General features: G+C 36.1%; 1 long non-coding RNA gene across 12 annotated transcripts in view; it reads left to right on the forward strand.

Annotated features, from left to right (window-relative positions):
• Positions 1-994: 994 nt before the first annotated feature.
• LOC140632354 (uncharacterized) overlaps positions 995-17,857 on the forward strand; it is an 85,690-nt gene continuing 68,827 nt past the window's right edge. For 3 of the 12 annotated variants that reach the window (XR_012029882.1, XR_012029894.1, XR_012029892.1), the window contains exons 1-2: positions 995-1,091; positions 1,285-1,356. This is a non-coding gene — a long non-coding RNA (uncharacterized lncRNA). The remainder of the gene's footprint in view (positions 1,092-1,284; positions 1,357-17,857) is intronic. The other 9 variants (XR_012029889.1, XR_012029890.1, XR_012029888.1 and 6 more) reach the window with 4 other exon arrangements.

The following is a 17,857-nucleotide window of genomic DNA, read 5'->3' on the forward strand; positions in this document are numbered from 1 at the left end:
AGTGTTTTTTCCTCTCTCCTTGGTGAAAAACTTAAAGCCTAAAAACCAACTGAGACAGGTACTAAGCTACACAATCATCCTTTTATTCTTTTCTTACAAAACCATCCCTAATGTTGATGAGCTGTTTTTGCTGTAATTGGACAAGTCAAATAGGAGAGGGATTCTATTTACCAACTACAGGAGCTGGCTCCAGCCCATTAAACTGCAAACCACAAAGCTGTTTTACTAAAGCTGACTTTTTGTTCAAGGGCCATTATTTTGGAAGTATTTTCTTGGCACCAAATGCATATCTGAACATGCAAGTCCAAATATGCTAACAGATGTCTCTGAAGCAAGAGCATTATAAAACCAGATTTTCACTTCAGTTAGGAATATTTTTCCATACTGTTTTAAATAAACTTTTAATTTTACAGTAGTTTTAGATTTACAGAAAATTGCAAAAATAGTACAGAGAAGGTCCATATACCCCATACCGAGTTGCCCCAATTATAAACACCTTACATTAATTAGTATACTTGTTATAACTGATGAACCAATATTGATACATTGAGGGTAGAATATGTAAATAAATTCATTGAAATCCTTCTGGCCAGGAGATTTGTCTCTTTACCTTCAATTATTTATTTATCTAAGCACGTGTTTATTTATCACTTCTATCATTGTTTACTTGCTTACATCAGTATGGACTCATGGATATTTACTTCATGCTTTGAATTATAATCAAATACTAATTTATTTATTTTATTGTTGAAACTATTCTGGCTTTGACTACTGGAGTTCCTTTCAGCTGATTCCTGTGTCCCTTTGACATTATCCCATCTTTGTGGGGGTTTTGTTTTGTTTTGTTTTGTTTTTAAACACTATCTAACTTTCTGGCACAAAACACTCTAAGCCCATTTTGTGTATCTCCTACCACAATTCTAAAATCAGCCATTTCTCCATGGAGTTCCATTTCTTTTTAGCATTAGTTATTCTGGTTTCTATGGGGATTGCTTGCATGTAGGCCTTCTCAGCTCACTGAACAAGGAAATAGAAGTGTGTACATAATACATCTGCATATATATTATTTATAGATATGTATACACATACCTGTAAGTATTTCTACATGACACTATTAGTACCTATATTAAACTAAATAGGAGTTCATACTTATGTCTCCAACTATAATCCATTACCACATGTTTATTTTAGCCTTTCTAATGTTGCTTATCTCTAACTTCCTACTCCAATAGTGAGAAACCTGGCTCCCCACACCCACCATTTAATTGTTCCATTCCATTTCAGTATTCATGTAAAGTGGTTTCAGAATTGTTAAACCATGTTGCCATGGGAAACAACCTTATCATCTAGAATACGGTACGTATGTATGGTTTCTTTTGCCTTTAGTCTTACAGATTCTATTCATTTTCAAAGTTAGTTGGGACAGCACCTTTTTGCCCCCTGCCCTTAAGTAAGATTATTTCGTACATTTTTAACAGTGAGATTATTTTGTCATTCTCTGTATTCCTTTCCGAGATCCCCCCAATCTTCTAAATTGTATGTAAGTTACATATATTAAAGTTCACTTTTTGTGCTATAAAGTTTTGGGCACTTAAACAAATTCATAGTGTCCTGCATCCACTATTACAATATCATACAGAATGTGCCCTAAAAATATCTCTTGTTTTTCACTTCTTAAATATTCTCCTTCCTTAATTTTTTTCAAATTGTTATTTTGCCTTACAACCTTCTAGTTAAAAAGCAATTTTATGTGCAAAAGGCTTTTCACACTTACATAATCTCAAGCAGAAGAGCTTGAAAATATGGTGCCCTGTCTCTGAAGAGTCAGGGTCTGAGTAGGACAAGTCCAAGGATATTGGATAATTAGAAGAGAAGGGAGAGCAGAAGGAAAACATGAAAGCACTTCCAATAAATATCACCCATTTAATAATTTGTCTTAAGCTATGATCTGTATTGCTTCAATTTGAAAAGATCTTAATTTATTCGTTCAATAAAAGTTTACTGAGCACCTATCATCAGTGAGATACCATATTAGGCATAGGAAATTAAACCATGTCTAGTGCACGTTCCCTGCTTTAAAAGGATTTCATCTCACAGCTCTTTATCTTCAGATTTTCATTACCTTCCAGATACTTTCAAAGATTGGAGAAGAGAGATTCATAGCAGTGAAAGTAAAATTTAAATGCTGACCCTGGCATTTATTAAATCGTTGACTCTATGATCTTAGGCAAATGACTTACCATGTTTGTTTGTTTTGTTTTTGTTGTTTGCTCCCTCATCTGAGAGGGAGATGAGATAGAGATGCTCACCTTATAGAATTGTTGGAAGAGACTATATAAGCTTGTATCCTATAGAGCTTCTGACACATGACTCCTTGGTATGTGATGTTTCTGTGGAATAGAACCTATTTACACTTCTCACAAAAAAGCAGCAGCTGTTTTGCTCTCTCTTTCTCCCCTTTATCAGATCTGATCATGGAATTGTCAAAAGGGTGAGGAGATTGCCTTGTGAGATGCAAGCCTCTCTTTCCAGGCAATCATCAAGATCACTTTTTAAAACCTGGTGTCTGGGGACACCTGGGTGGCTCAGCAGTTGAGTAACTGCCTTCAGCTCAAGGTGTGATCCCAGGTCCAGGCATCGAGTCCCACATTGGGCTCCCTGAGAGGAGCCTGCTTCTCCCTCTATCTATGTCTCTGCTTCTCTCTCATGGATAGATAGATAGATATAGATAGATATAGATAGATATAGATATAGATATAGATATAGATATAGATATAGATATAGATATAGATAGATATAGATATAGATAAAACAAACAAACCAAGTTCCTGGTCCCCAACCCAGATCTATGGCACCAGAATTTCCAGTGTGAAGGATCAAGGTTGGAAGACCTGATGTCTTTATTAACAAGCCCAGAAGGTAATTCTTATCACAGAGGGTAGAGAAATACTGGCAGCCCCTAGCTAGATTACATTCATTGTTGAGACAATGTCTATGCCTACGACCTCACAAATGGAAATGGTAAGGTAGTGGTGGTGTAGTGATAATGACAATAAAACATAATGCTGTCAGTAGCAGTAATATTCACTGAGTACTCAATTATGTGCCTGGCTCTGACCTGAACCTTTTACAAGCATCATTCAACTGTATCCCTATAACATCTCTAGCAAGTAAACTCTGCTACTTTTCTCTTTCTGCAGCTGAGTGAATGATTCTTAGATAAATTCATTAATTTATCCAAGGCCATAACTAGTAAATCATCAAAACTTGTTTTTCCTGGCTTCAGAGACATTTCTGTCAATCAAAAAATAATTATGGACAAAATGTTAAAAACTGGAAACTGGGGGCCAGGTCAAGCTTTAGTCTAGTTTAGTCTAGTCTACATGTTCCACTAGATTATCAAAATTCAAGTATTTGATAAAAGAATCATTTTAGGTCAGTCATTTCACATGCCTCTGGTTCCTTATGTGTAAAATGAATGGGAGTTCTAACATTCTGTGTTTCCAACACTCATCTGCCTTTGCCCCATTTTTTTGTTTGTTTCAGCTGTGATTCATGAAGCAGTTTTTAATTAGAGAAAAAAAATGACTCTCTAATCTTCACTTTGATTTTCACAACACAAACTTGCCAAAGAAGTCATTCTGATATTCTTTCAATAGGAGAAAGAAATTCTGACTAAAGATATACAAACTTTGATCAAAAAAGATTTTAAAACCAAGCCACTTGTCTCCCTTTCTGCCCAAATTCTATAGTAACCATGTTTGGCAAACAGTCATTATGACTGTGGTGTGCATTTATCACAGAATTATCTCTTCAACCAAAGCGAATACTTATTGAGCAGAGACTATTGTCAAGCAGTAGAAATAAGAGAAATCCATGGTCATTGTCTTTATGACTATTTATCTACTGGGAAATCAATAAGGTAGCCATGTCAAATGTGACATTTAAGAAAGAGAGTGCTCTTGGAGAAATTAACTCTGGGTCTCTGGAAAGATTTCCAGATTTCTAGAAAGAGGAGCTGCACTGATGTTGGCCTCAAAGTATATAGAGGAATTTTGATAGATGGGGGTATATTATATGGGAGGATAGCTGCAGAACAGCATAAACCAAGCATGGAAGAGAGGAATTATAGGACATAATTACATAGTGTAAAGAAGTGATCTCAGAGTATCTGGACCCCAGTAAATACGGGAGTAGAGTGAAAGGGTAGGTAGGAAAGGCAGGTTGGAGTGAATTGAAATTTTGTTCTGTATATGATGCAGGGGGAAGATATTATTGTTGCTGTAGTTTTAGCAAAGAAGTAACAACTTCCAGGCTGTGTTTCAGAAAACCTAAGGATGGCAGCAGTATTTGGAAGATAACTTTGACTGGGGACTGACAGAAATAGAGACATTACTTAAGAAGTTTTTGCTGAAGTCCTGAGATTGGACCTAAAAGTTTGAAAAATTGGATTGGCACAGAGAAGGGTAGGGAAGGATGAATATATGGGAAGATCAAGGGTTGGCAACCCAGTTGGCCTCCTCCTGCAGAGGACAAAGTGCCAGTTCAGAAAGCTCTGAATCTATACTCAGCAATGCTGCAGCATGTCATTAGTCCTGCCTCTTTACCCAACAACCACTCAGTAAACAAACATTTCTTTAGCAGAAAGAAGATGAAATTTCAATTCAGCAAATTTCAGTTTATATCTTAGTTCACCCATTTACAGTCGTGTGAACCTGGGCAAGTCACTTAATCCCCCTGAGACTGTTTTCTAGTTTCTATTTTAATGTGTTGTTCTTATTTTAGTGGCTTTTCTTTAGGAAGAAAATTATTTATAGTGTGTAGTGTATAATAAGTGTTCAATAAAGAGCACTTCTTGTTGCTATCTGTATCCTTGAAATGGAAAGTGTGGTAGAGACCTTGGAAGACAAAAACCAAAAACTTGCCCAGGTACAATTCCATTCTGTCTCATTTTACTTTCAACTAAAATGAAACAAAACCAGTTTTTGCTCTCCTGTTTATACATATTTACATCATATTTGCCAAATACCCTGTTAGTGAGAAATCAATTTTTCATAGTTTACTTGTATTCTTTTCCAAATGAGAGAATACTTTTATAGACATTTGGATAAGAGTTAAAATAAAATGAAACATGTTCTGCTTACTTCAAGGTTTGATTCACCATGACGACCAATACTTTCTATTATATATCAACAGACTCCTTCTAACCTCCATTTGCCATTATACTTCTTGAAAAAAAACTTGATAACACAGCACCATATATTTTTAATAGCTACATTTTAAACAAAATTCAGCTCCTGAGACACTGCTTGCCCCTTTCTTCCACAAGCAAGAACAAAGCTCAGAAATAATAACAAAGTGTGGCATTTATTGAATCCTTGGTATATGCTCTGAATTTTGCTGAAGTGTTATGTGATTATTTCATTTAATCATCAAGAAAAGCCTAACAAAAAGCAGGCAACAATGTTAACGGCTGGTAATACTATTGTTGCCACTGTTTGTGGCCTTTGACTACTGACGATAGCTCATTTGTAAGTGTTTTCTCTTTTCCTGAACTTCTGTCTTACTAAGAAGTTTCCCTTTATTCTTTTTTAATTTTTATTTATTTATTTATTTCTTCATGAGAGACAGAGAGAGAGAGAGAGAAAGAGAGAGGGAGAGAGAGGCAGAGACACAGGCCGAGGGAGAAGCAGGCACCATGCAGGGAGCCCGACCTGGGACTCTATCCCAGGTCTCCAGGATCACGCCTTGGGCTGAAGATGGCGCTAAACCTCTGAGCCACCCGGGCCGCCCCTTTAGTCTTAAGCTCTGCCTCTTATCTTTGCCATCCTTTATGATGTAGAGAAGCCTGACCAAGATGTTTTTGTCTGTTATGGACTAAATTATATCCCCTTCATATGTCAAAAGACATATGTTTTAAGCATTAACCTCCAATGTGCCCATATTTAGAGACAGGGCCTTTAAAGAGGTGATTAAGGTTAAGTGAGGTCAATGGGCCTTCCTCTAACACGATTGCTATCCCTATAAGAAGAGACATTAAGGATGTGTGTGCACAGAGGAAAGTCCATGTGGAGTCAGTAAGAAAGTGGCCATCTACAAGCCAAGGAGAGAGGCCTCAGAAGAACCAAACCTATTGGAACCCTTGATCTTGGACTTCTAGCTTCCAGAACTGTGAGGAAATAAATTTCTGTTGTTTAAGCCACCCAGTCTTTGGTGCTTTTTTATGGCAGCCTTAGCAAATAAAAATGCAGTCTAACCATAGGATTTTTCAATCTTATTTCACTTCTAAAAATCTCCAATTTCAACTACCTTGGCTATACAGTAATTTTAAATGAATTTATGCCATCTTTGTATTTTACTCAATTTCAAAATATTTTCTAATTTTCATTGTGACTTCTTTGACCAATAAGCTATTAAGTAGTATGCTACGTAACATCTGGGCATTTGGGAATAATCTAATTATCTTTCTGGTGTTGACTTCCATAATTCTACTGTAGTAAGAGACATACACTGTACAATTTAAATATTTTGAAATGTATTGGTTTTGGCCTAAGCAAATGTCTATTTTTAAGTAGTCTATATGTACTTTAAAGTAATTTGTATTCTGTACTTCTTTAAGTGTTATGTCTTTGCAAACATTAACTCTATATTTTGTTTTTTGTTTGCTTTTTTATCACTTTACTACAAGAGATATGCTAAAACTTCCAACTAAAATTGTGTATTTATTTCTCCTCTAGTGTCAACTTTTGCTTTATATATTTTAAAGCTATGTTATTAAGTGCATAGAAAACATAGTTATATCTACCTGTTTAACTTTTATTATTATGAAATATTCTTTTTTATGATTAATAATACTTCCAGCCTTAGAGTTATACTTGTCTAATAATAATATAGCCACACACAGTTTCTTTTGGTTAGTATTTATGCAGTATACCTTTTCCACATGTTTAATGCCAGGCATTCAATGACCTTACATTTAGAATGTGGCTTTTATGAATAGATATACTTGCTGGTTTTGTAGGTTTGTTTTTTGCTCTCATTTGTTTGTTTTAGTAAGTCAACAACCTATGTCTTTACATGGATTGCTAACTCTATTTATACATATAATGTAATTATTGGCATAATTTGGTTTAAGCCTACTATCTTGGTATTCATTTTCTTTTATTCATTTTTTTGGTTCCATTTATTTATTTATTTATTTATTTATTTATTTATTCTACATTCTTTTTTATGAAGTATTTTTATTATTCCATGTTATTTTAACATTCCATATTATTTTATTTCTTCTATGGCTTTTTGGCTATACCGTAGCCTTATTATTTTAGTGGTCACCCTAGAGATTATAATTGTTGTACTGAACTTAAATATTCTACCTAAAATTATTGGTACTTCTCAAGTATTATAAGAATATTACCACAGTTTAATTTTTTTTACCCCTTTCCAAACTCTGAGCTATTATTTTTCTGTATTTTATTTCTACATAGTATAAACTCCACAATACAATTATTATTGCTAAAAAGTCAATATAAATTTATCTTTTCTGCTTCTCTTAATTCTTTCATAGTTTTGTACCTCCATTAGGATAATTTTCCTTTATTCTGAAGAATTTCCTTTAATATCTCTTGTAGTGTTATGAGTTGGTGACAAATTCTCTCAACTTTGTTTTTTAGAAATATCTCTAAATTTTGCATTCATTTTTTAAAGATGTTTTGATAGATACAACTTTTTTCTTTATGCAATATAAAGTTAATCTATCTTTCATGGCTTCCATATTCCTCATTATAAAATTACTATTATTTTGTTTTGCTTTGTTTTGTTTTTGTTTCTTGTTGCTTAAATGTTTTCCTCTTTCTTTGCTTTAGCATTGGAGTGTTATGGTTCCAGGGTGCAATTTATTTCATCTTATTTGGAATTTGCTTCTTGAAGTATAAGCTGAAGTCTTCAACTGGTTGTGGAAATTTTTCAGTCATTATATTTTCATATATTGCTTCTAAATATTTATTTATCTCTTCCTCATTTTTCTGGGAGTCTAGCAGAGTTAAAAGTTAAACTTGTCCCAAATGTCTCCTATGCCCTGTTCATGCTCCTTTCATCTTTTTTCTCTCCAAGCTTCAGTTGTATATTTTCTATTGACCTGTTTTGAGTTTACTAATAGGAAACTAAAAGTCTTCTACTGCTTATCACTTGCTGTTTAACCCATCCAATGAGTTCTTAGTTTCAAGTAGTATATTTTTTCATTCTAGAATATCCACTGTTTTATAGATTAAAATATCACTATTGAATGTATTTTTTCTCTTTTGATCTATATTGTCCCTCTTCTATTCTCTTTGACTTTTTAATCATAGTTATGTTATTTGTCTGCCTCCTCCAACATCTGGCTTTATCTGTGGGTCTGCTTCTATTAGTAACTTTTCCTCCTAATTATCTGTCACATTCTCCTAACATTTCATGTGTCTAGCAATTTTTTATTGCATACTAGATATTTTATATAAAAGAATTATAGAACTGAGATTAATGTTATTTTTCTTCCAAATAGTGTACTCTTTTTCCTCTTTTAGGCACAGATTGAAGGGTTTGTCACCTTAACTAAATTAATAATTGAACAGAGCCAGGACTGGTTACAGCTTTAGTTACATTCAATGTTTAGTTTTAATGCCTCATGAGTGAGAACAATTGTGTGCTCATTCTTGATACCTCCATGGTGGGATTTTGTCTTTTAGCACTGCAAAATATCCAAGATTATATTTCTTTTTTTTTCTCAGTTTCCTGGACTCTCATATCACTACAGCCTACTACAAATGTAGTCAACCAATCTTTTCCAAGGTACTAATAATATACAAGGGGAAAGAATAGTCTCTTAAATAAATAGAATTGGGAAAACTGAATATTTATATACAAAAAATAAAACTGGACCTCCATCTTATACTCTCACAAAACCTAACTCAATAAATAATATATAAATTACAAACATAAGACCTGAAATCATAAACCTCCTAGAAGAAAACATAAGGGCAAAACTCCTTGACACTTGGCAATGACTTTTTGGATCTGACACCAAAAGTACAATCAACAAAAGCAAATATTAATAAGTGGGACTGTATCAAACTAAAAAGCTTCTGCACAGCAAAAGAAACCATCAGCAAAATAAAAAGGCAATGCATAGAGTGGAAATAACTATTTTCAAATAATATATCTGAAAAGGGGCTAATGTCTAAACTATATAAAGTACTCATAATAATAGCAATAAAATAAAATAAAATATAAATTCCAATTAAAAATAGGAAGAGAAACTGAATAGAAATTTTTCAAAAGAAAAGCATACAATGGCCAACAGGTACATGAAGAAGATGTTCAATAACAATCATCAGGAAAATACAAATCAAAACCACGGATACAAGATATAAGCTCACACTTGTTAGAATGGTTATCCTCAAAAAGAGATAACAAATGTTGTTGAGGATGTGGAGAAAATGGATCTGTGTTTATAGTTGGTTGAAATGTAAATTGTCACAGCCAGAATGGAAAACAGTATGGAGTGTCCTCAAAGAATTAAAAATCAAAGTATCGGGCTGCCTGTATGGCTCTGTCAGTTAAGCATCCAACTTTTGATTTTGGCTCAGGGTATGATCTCAGGGTTATGGGATTGAGCCCTGTGTCAGGCACCTTTCTCAGTGAGGAATCTGCTTGAGATTCTCTCTCTCTCTCTCTCTCTCTCTCTCTCTCTCTCTCTCCCTTGCCCCTCCCCCCAACTTGCATCTTCTCTCTCTCTCTCTGAAAAATAAATACATCTTTAAAAAAGAAATCAAAGTATCATATGATCCAGCAATCCCACTTTTGGGTATATTTTCAGAGAAAATGAAGTATTTTTTAAAATATCTGCATTCCTATGTTCATCAAGTCAGTTTTCACAATAGCCAAGATCTGAAAATACCCTAAGTGTCCATAGCTAGATGAATGGATAAAGAAAAGGTGAAATATATGCACAGACTGGAGTATTATTCATCCTTTAAAAAAAAAAAAAAGGAGGAAATCCTTCCATTTGCTACAACTTGGGTTAACCCAGAGGACATTATGCTTAGTGAAATAAGCCAGAAAGACAAATACTGCATGATCTTTCCTATATATGTAATCTACAAAAGTCAAAATAATAATAACAGAGATTAGAATAGTGGTTACCAGTGTGTGGGAGCAGAGGGAAGGATAGAGAAATGTTGGTCGAATGTTACAAACTTTTGGCTATAATATGAATAAGTCCTAGAGACCCAAGTAAAGCATAGTGACTATAGTTAGTAATACTGCATTGTATACTTGAAATTTTCAGGAAGAGTAGATCTCAAGTATTCTCACCACAAAAAAAAAAAAAAAAAAAAGGGAAGAAAAAGAAAAGGCAAGCAAGCAAGAAAAAAGGTAACTGTGAGGTGATGGGTATATTAATTAGCCTAATTGTGGCAGTAATTTCACAGTATAAGTGTATATCAAAACATCACCTTGCACCCTTTAAATACATAAAATTTTTATTGTTCAGGGGTACCTGGTGGATCAGTTGGTTAAGTGTCCAGCTCTTGATTTTGGCTCAGGCCTTGATCTCAGGGTCATAGAATTGAGTCCCATGTTGGGCTCCATGCTTAGTGGGGAATCTGCTTGAGATTCTCTCCCTTTCCTTCTGCCCTTCCCTCTGCTCATGCTCGCTCTCTCTCTTTCTGTCTCTCTCAAATAAATAAAATCTTAAAAATATTTTTTAATTTATTCACTATGCCTCAATAAAGTCAACGGTTGGGGGGGAATGTCCTGGTGTCAGTACCAAGCACGGAATTAGAAGTGTTCTAGATTTCACATTGCCACAGCAGCAACCATAGCCTTCAGAAGCTCCATGGGTTTGTCTTTCTCTTAGAAGTGCTCCTCTGGCAATAGCGCCAGACTAACAGCCTCCTCCCAGCTTGGCAAATGTCTCCAGGAAAAAGAAAAAGAACCTTGATCTCAGTCCTCCTAGAAGGGTCTGTTCCCTATCAGAAATTTTACCTATCTACCTATCTTTACTACCATACTTTTCCAATGTATTTTTTTTATATTTCTAAATTTTGATTCCATTATATGTGGTTGCTACATAGAAGCAAGAGCTTCTTACTACTTACTTTATCCTACTTGGAAATAGAATTTCAGTGATGAATTTGAGGTGAGAAGTTTCTCTACAACTTTCCTCTCAGCCTTTAATCAGCTCTCCATCTTTAAAATCAAAGGGAGTCCTTAACTAAATACCAGACATTGTACTAGCTTCAAGTGATACAAACATGTGCAATACACATATGGTCCTTTCCATTATAGAGCTTGCAATTCAGTGGTGGAATTACATTTAAAAAAAGAAAATCAGCATACAATTTTAAAGTTAAGTGCTACAAAGGAAGAGCATAAGGTAAAGAAATGCATAAGGTAAAATAGGCTGCTGATTTAGATTGCAGGGTCAGATCAGTCCTCCCTGAGGCAACAATTAAATTGAGGCCTCAAAAATATGAAATTATTTCAGAAAAGAGTGGAAACAAGATCATTTCAAGGAGAAGAAATATTATGTGCAATATTGTGAAGTGGGAAAGTATGACATTATGATTTGTAGTAAGATATATATCTATATATTATCTTCCTGTTTCTGGCACTGAGATACCAAAACCTGTGCATTTCCTGTGATGGGACTTTAAAGCTGTTTTTTTGTAGTGTTAATGAAGGGATTTATGGGAGGCACCTAAGGATAGGGACTGGAAAATAGGAGAACAAGCAAGTGATCTGAGATTGCAACTTAGAGTCCTAACCCCTGACCTTCAGGGAGGGGCGAGGGGCTGGCAATTGAGTTCAATCACCAATGGCTAACAAGTAAACTGATCATGCCTGTATAATCAAGCCTCCATAAAAACTCAAAAGGAGAGGGTTGGGAGAATTACTAGGTTGATGAACACGTGGAGTTTGGGGAGAGTGGTACACTCAGAGGCACAGACTGTCCATATCCTTTCCCATACTTTGTGTTATTCATCTCTTCACCTGGCTATCCCTGAGTTTTTTACTTTCATAACAAACCAGTAATCTAGTAAATACAATGTTTCTCTGAGTTTTGTGGAATCTCTAATCTAGAGTTGGTTGGTCAGAACAGTGATAAACAAGGGCTTGTGACTGGCATCTGAAGGGGGTGAGGGGCCCGGTAGGACTGAGCCCTTAAATTGTGAGGACCTGATGCTACCTCCAGGTAGATAGTGTTAGCCCTAAATTGTAGGATGCCTAGCTGGAGTCGTGGAGCACTGCTTGGTGTTGGGGGCAAAAACTCACGTATTTGGTAACCAGAAGTGTTTTGTATGAGCAGTAAGGGAGGTTCAAGAGATGGACAATGGGGTTTTTCTAATACAGAAATATAATGTTTTCATCAAGTATTTGAAAACATGCAAGCCTAAGTGAGGAGTAGGTCATGAGAGGAGGCTAGCATAGGTCGTCAGGTGACACAACTTATAATCATGTTAAGGTTTTTTATATCTTACCCACTGAATAATCATATGCAGTGAAGTGCCAATTTGCTTTGTGGAGATGGAGTTGGAAGAGAGGAAAACTGAGCACAGGGAGACAGATTAGGAGGCTATTGAAAGTGACCATGTAAAAAATGACAAGGACTTGGATTAAAGTGGTAGTTGTAGAGGTTGGATTTGAGATATATTTTAAAAGTAGGATTGGTAGGACTTGATAGTGTAACAAACAGGGATCTGAGAGAAATAGAGGTATCAGAAGTCTCGGGTTAAAAATTAAAAAGCTTACAGTTAGTTTGTATAGATTTTACAAAATACTTCACATGCATTATATGATTTTTATTCTCACAATAACACAATGAGATTGAACTCATTATCCCCTTTACAGATAAAGAAGGCTCAAAGGAGTCAAGTGGATTATTTGTTGTTGACCCAGTGATTAATCCACAGCTGAGACCAGAACCAAATTCTACAATAATGGTTCAGGGCTTTCCTCTGTTGACAGCTTTACTCCCTCAGCATGAGTTTGGGAAGTACAAGAGAGGACTTTTGTGGCAATTATCAGAGAGTTGGTGTTTCGGCCATGTCCTCAGTCACTACAAAAATCTCAGCCGAAACTACATCACCAAGAAATTAAAGGCCAATAATCTGGGACCATTAATAATAGCATTAGATGAATTTTATTGACCCCTTCACAAACTTTCAGATGTTTAACATGTATTAGCTCATTTAATTGTCATAATCCTTTGGAATAGGTACTAATATTAGCCCATTTTAGAGGTGAGAAAAATGAGGCCCAGAAACACTAAATAATTTGCCTAAGATGACAGAACTAGTAATTGACCAGGCCAAGATATGCCAGAGTCAGAAGAAAATTTTAATAGCAAAGCATAGAAAATGACCATATGATTGCAAGAAAATTGAAGTCAGACTCAAAAACTCAGCATTCTATCAGTGCTAGCTTTGTCTCTGACTCTCTAACCTTCAGTCCATTTCTGGCCCTTCAACCCCTGCCTCACTCCTAGTTTCAATTCCTGCCCGTAAAATGAAAGGCTTTTATTACATTATTTCTAGGGCTCCTTCTGACACCTATTCATTTGGTGGTGGTTTGTGATTTTTTTTTTATCTGCTTGTAGATAATCATATTGTCAAGAATTGGTTAATATAGTTTGTATTATTGCCAGCCAATCCCCTCACTGGCCATCACCACCCAATTTTCTCTTCAGGCTTGAAAACTTCTCACTGCCCCAGGGCCCTGTTTCTTAGACCATTCTCAGCTGGCTTCCAGGGTGCTCAGTTGTTGATAGCTTGGCAATTAACTCATCCTGCTAGCACACTCCCCGTGTTAAAGTGCTAAATAACAGAGGGTGTTTATCATATGTCAGTCTGACAGCCTCCTGCTGTCAGCTTTGATTTGCTAAGTACCTGCAAAAGATTTGGTGACTGGAACACCTGGTCTGCAGAGCAGCTACTCTGAAAAGCTGGAGGCAGCATCTCAAAAGGATCCTGTGTACCCTCCTCATGCCCCTCACCACCCGCTCTTTCCTTTCAGAAATAAGAGAAAAGGGGAGCATATGAATGAACCAAAATATACTCCAGTCTGATCTGATATGGTTAAGCCTCTGCCCTGGATGATGCTATAATGATAATAATGGACAATTACGGCATTCTTATTACTATGTACCAGAATCTATGCCAAATACATCACCTGTACAAACTTATTTAATCTTTTCAACATCCCATGAGTTTAACTCCCCTCCCCAGCCTAGTGGGTGGATCATCCAGCAGGTGAGTAGTATAGCAGAATTGGATTTACCTGCTCAAATTCAGCTCAACCTGAGAATTTACTATCAGATCTCAAAATCCTTTCCCACTGCCCTGTTCTCTACACCCCAGGTATCACTATGCTCTCTGAAAGGTAGTAATGAGTTAGCAAGCAAAACACTTTCTGCTGTGTTTTTTTTTTCTTTGCAATTTCTTTCCATTGCTCAATTAAAGCACAATAGTTCTTAACCAAGCTGTGAAGACTCAGTGTAAGGCAGTGACTCCTTGATTAGGCGAAGTAGGAGAAAGAGGTTTGCTGAGTGGCTAATCAGAGCAGACTTTACAGAGTACTATCTTCTCTGTCCATACAGAAAGATGACTCCAGCTTGATTTAGTTCCAGTCTTTCTATCTGAAATTTGCAAGTCAATGGACAATTGGCTTAGCTGAAGATAGTATTTTATTAAAAAAACAAATACTAAATACCAAGTGCCACTGCTAATACTTATAATTTGTTGGAGTCAAACATACTTGGATGGAGACTTTATTTCTTGTATATACAAACTCATCTTGAGCAATTTACTTAAATTTTCTCAGCATCAGTATCCTCATCTGTAAAATGGAGATAATACTAGTACTGGGGCATCTGGGTGGCTCAGTGATTGAGCATCTGAATTTGGCTCAGGTCGTGATCCCAGGGTTCAGGGATGGAGTCCTGCATCGGGCTCCCCATGGGGAGCCTGCTTCTCCCTCTGCCTATGTCTCTGCCTCTCTCTGTGTCTCTCATGAATAAATAAATAAAGTCTTAAAAAAAAAAAAAAACCTAGTACTTACCTCAAAAGCTCATATTAAGATGAAAATGCAAAATTTGTAGGGGAGAAAAGCATGGGATTATGAAAATGCATATCTATTTGAATCTGGCTTCCGAGACTTCAGGACATTGGAAAAAGTTGCCCAGTATCCATATGTCCATGTTCTTTGACTGTGAATGGGAATAATAACACTGCTGTAAGGGTTAAGAACTAAATGACAGGGATGCCTAGGTAGTTCCATCCGTTAAGCAGCCAACTCTTTGATTTCAGCTCAGGACCTGACCTCAGGGTCATGAGATCAAGCTTCACACTCAGTACAGAGCCTGCTTGTCCCTATCCCTCTGCTTCCCTCCCCTTAAAATTAATTAATTAATTAATTAATTCTTTTTATTTATTTTTTAAATTAATTATTTTGAAAAACCTAAATGACATAATAAAACACCTCATATAACACCTGGCACAGAGTACTTGCTCAGTTATTATAGTTTCCTCTGTGTGCATTCATATTTTAATTTAAAAAAATTTTTCACACATATCAACTAGATGACTTTACCAAGTCAATAGAGAAGGGAATGCTCATTAATTAGGTTTATGAAGGTAAACATCACTCAATGGGTGTGATTGCTTTGAAGACCAATTAGTTTCTCTCAGCTGGAGTAAGGGTCATATCAAAAGCCAAATCTATTCTCAGGAGATGGGATATATGCAAGGGGAAGTAGTCTTACTGTGTCTACCCTTCCTAAATTGAGACTCTTGTACCAGGACTTCAAGGTCCTACAGTTGGCAAAATGTTTCCCACTGTTTCCAGTGCTTTTATTTTCCTTTAAGTGTAAAGTTATTTGACATAATTCTTCAATTGGTAATAGGTAATTTTTATTCTCGGAAGGTATCAAAAAATGTTTCCATGCTGGGTTTATTTAAAAATGTAGTTGTAATGGCCCTTCCAAAGAAGGGGGCTCAAATGTGAAAAACACATGCAGTCTTTATCACTAAGAAGTCTATCCTGAATGAATACACAGACAACTATTTCCTCTAAGAGATATCTGCTCCTACCATGGAACTAGAAACAGGCAGATTTCTTATTCATAATGTTAACTTCTGGGCTGAGAGGAATGTGGTAACCTCAGACCTTGGAATAAGAGTGCCTAGTAGGTCAGAAGCCAATACCCAAGTGACAGGTGCAATGATGTATACACGGTTTGAACCACTGAAACATTATTGAAAAACAAAAGGATCTGTTGAAAAAGAGACAATGTGATGAACTGATAAAAGTACTGGGTTTCAAGTCAGAGTCTTTGATTAAGCTCCCAGTTGCATGACCTGGAATAAGTTATCCATCCTTTCTCAAAATGAGCTTATTTTTTCTGTAACAGGGATACTAATGTCCACCTCAGCAAGATTTTGTGAGTATTAAGTGAGATAATACACATAAAATCCCTAGACCAATTTTTGGCACAGAGCACAAACAAATGCATGGTAGCTTCTTTTAGCCTTGAACCCTTATGGAGAAAAGAGCATTCTTCCAAAGTGTTGCAGATTTTAAAATTTGTCCTCTGCCCTCCATGTGTGAAAGAAACAGATGAGTATTTATTGATACTAAGACCCTTTCTTGAGCATTTACTAATGCAGGCATGAAGCAAAGTGATCGACATGTATTCAACATTAAGAGGTACTTTTCATGACCACTTCCTTTTTACAGATTAAGAAACTGAGGCTCTAGCTTTAAGTAACTCCATCAGTGACCTGGTTAGGAAGTGTCAGGATCAGGATGGAATTCAGGTCTACCAGGAAAGTCAATACACTCAATGGCGGCACTTTTTAGCAACACTAAATTCTTAGCTGCATAGCATCACTTATCTTGCTTCCCTACCCCCTTCCTGACCTCTTCTCAGTATCTTTTCTGCAGTAAAGCTTAGCTCATTAAGGATTTATCAACATTTTGATGTTGAGGCTAAAAGAGCACATTATTCAGTAAATATTTTCTTCATATCCAGTGTAAAAGAATGGTGCTATGAATATGTTTGAAATATGAATGGAAGCAAACTGTCCTCATGCATCCCTAAGGGCATTAGAATATATTCAGTAACAATACATAGGCTGAATATTATTGTTCTTATTTATTCATTACATCAGTTAATTTCAACTGGACAAGTACATGTCAAACCTAACTCAGCTCCTGTCTAGGACACTGACCTAAAAGGACTTTTAGAATTTACCTTATTGTCATTTCTACCAAACAGAACTGGGACCTTAGAGGCTAATAGTACCAATACAGTAGTGGTAGTAGCCTTAATAGTGGTGGTGGTGGTGAAGGTGACAGCAGTGACAGCAACAATAGCCATAGTCTTAGTGCTGTGGCAGCAGCATGGAAGTTCACTAGGATCTGGGTAGAGTGCTATGCATTTTATTTGCACTATTTCATTTAGTTTTAATAGCTATGAAAAACAGAATTTTTGTCTTCATCTTATAGGTGAAGAAACAGAGGTTAGATCATTTGTTCAAGGTCAATTACCCAAGAGACAAGGATGGTAACATATCTGCACAGTGTATACAACTGAAATCTAAAGTACGAACTCGGGCAGCCCAAGTAACTCAGCAGCTTAGCACCTGCCTTCAGCCCAGGGCCTCATCCTGGAGTCCCAGGATCCAGTCCCATGCCAGGCTCCCTGCATGGAGTCTGCTTCTCCCTCTGCCTGTGTCTCTGCCTTTCTCTCTCTCTCTGTATATCTCATGAATAAAAAAAATAAAATCTTAAAAAAAATAAAGTACAAACTCCATCTTAAATG

This window comes from Canis lupus, chromosome 4, assembly GCF_048164855.1.
Source record: "Canis lupus baileyi chromosome 4, mCanLup2.hap1, whole genome shotgun sequence".
In the NCBI taxonomy this organism is placed as follows: Eukaryota; Metazoa; Chordata; class Mammalia; order Carnivora; family Canidae; genus Canis; species Canis lupus.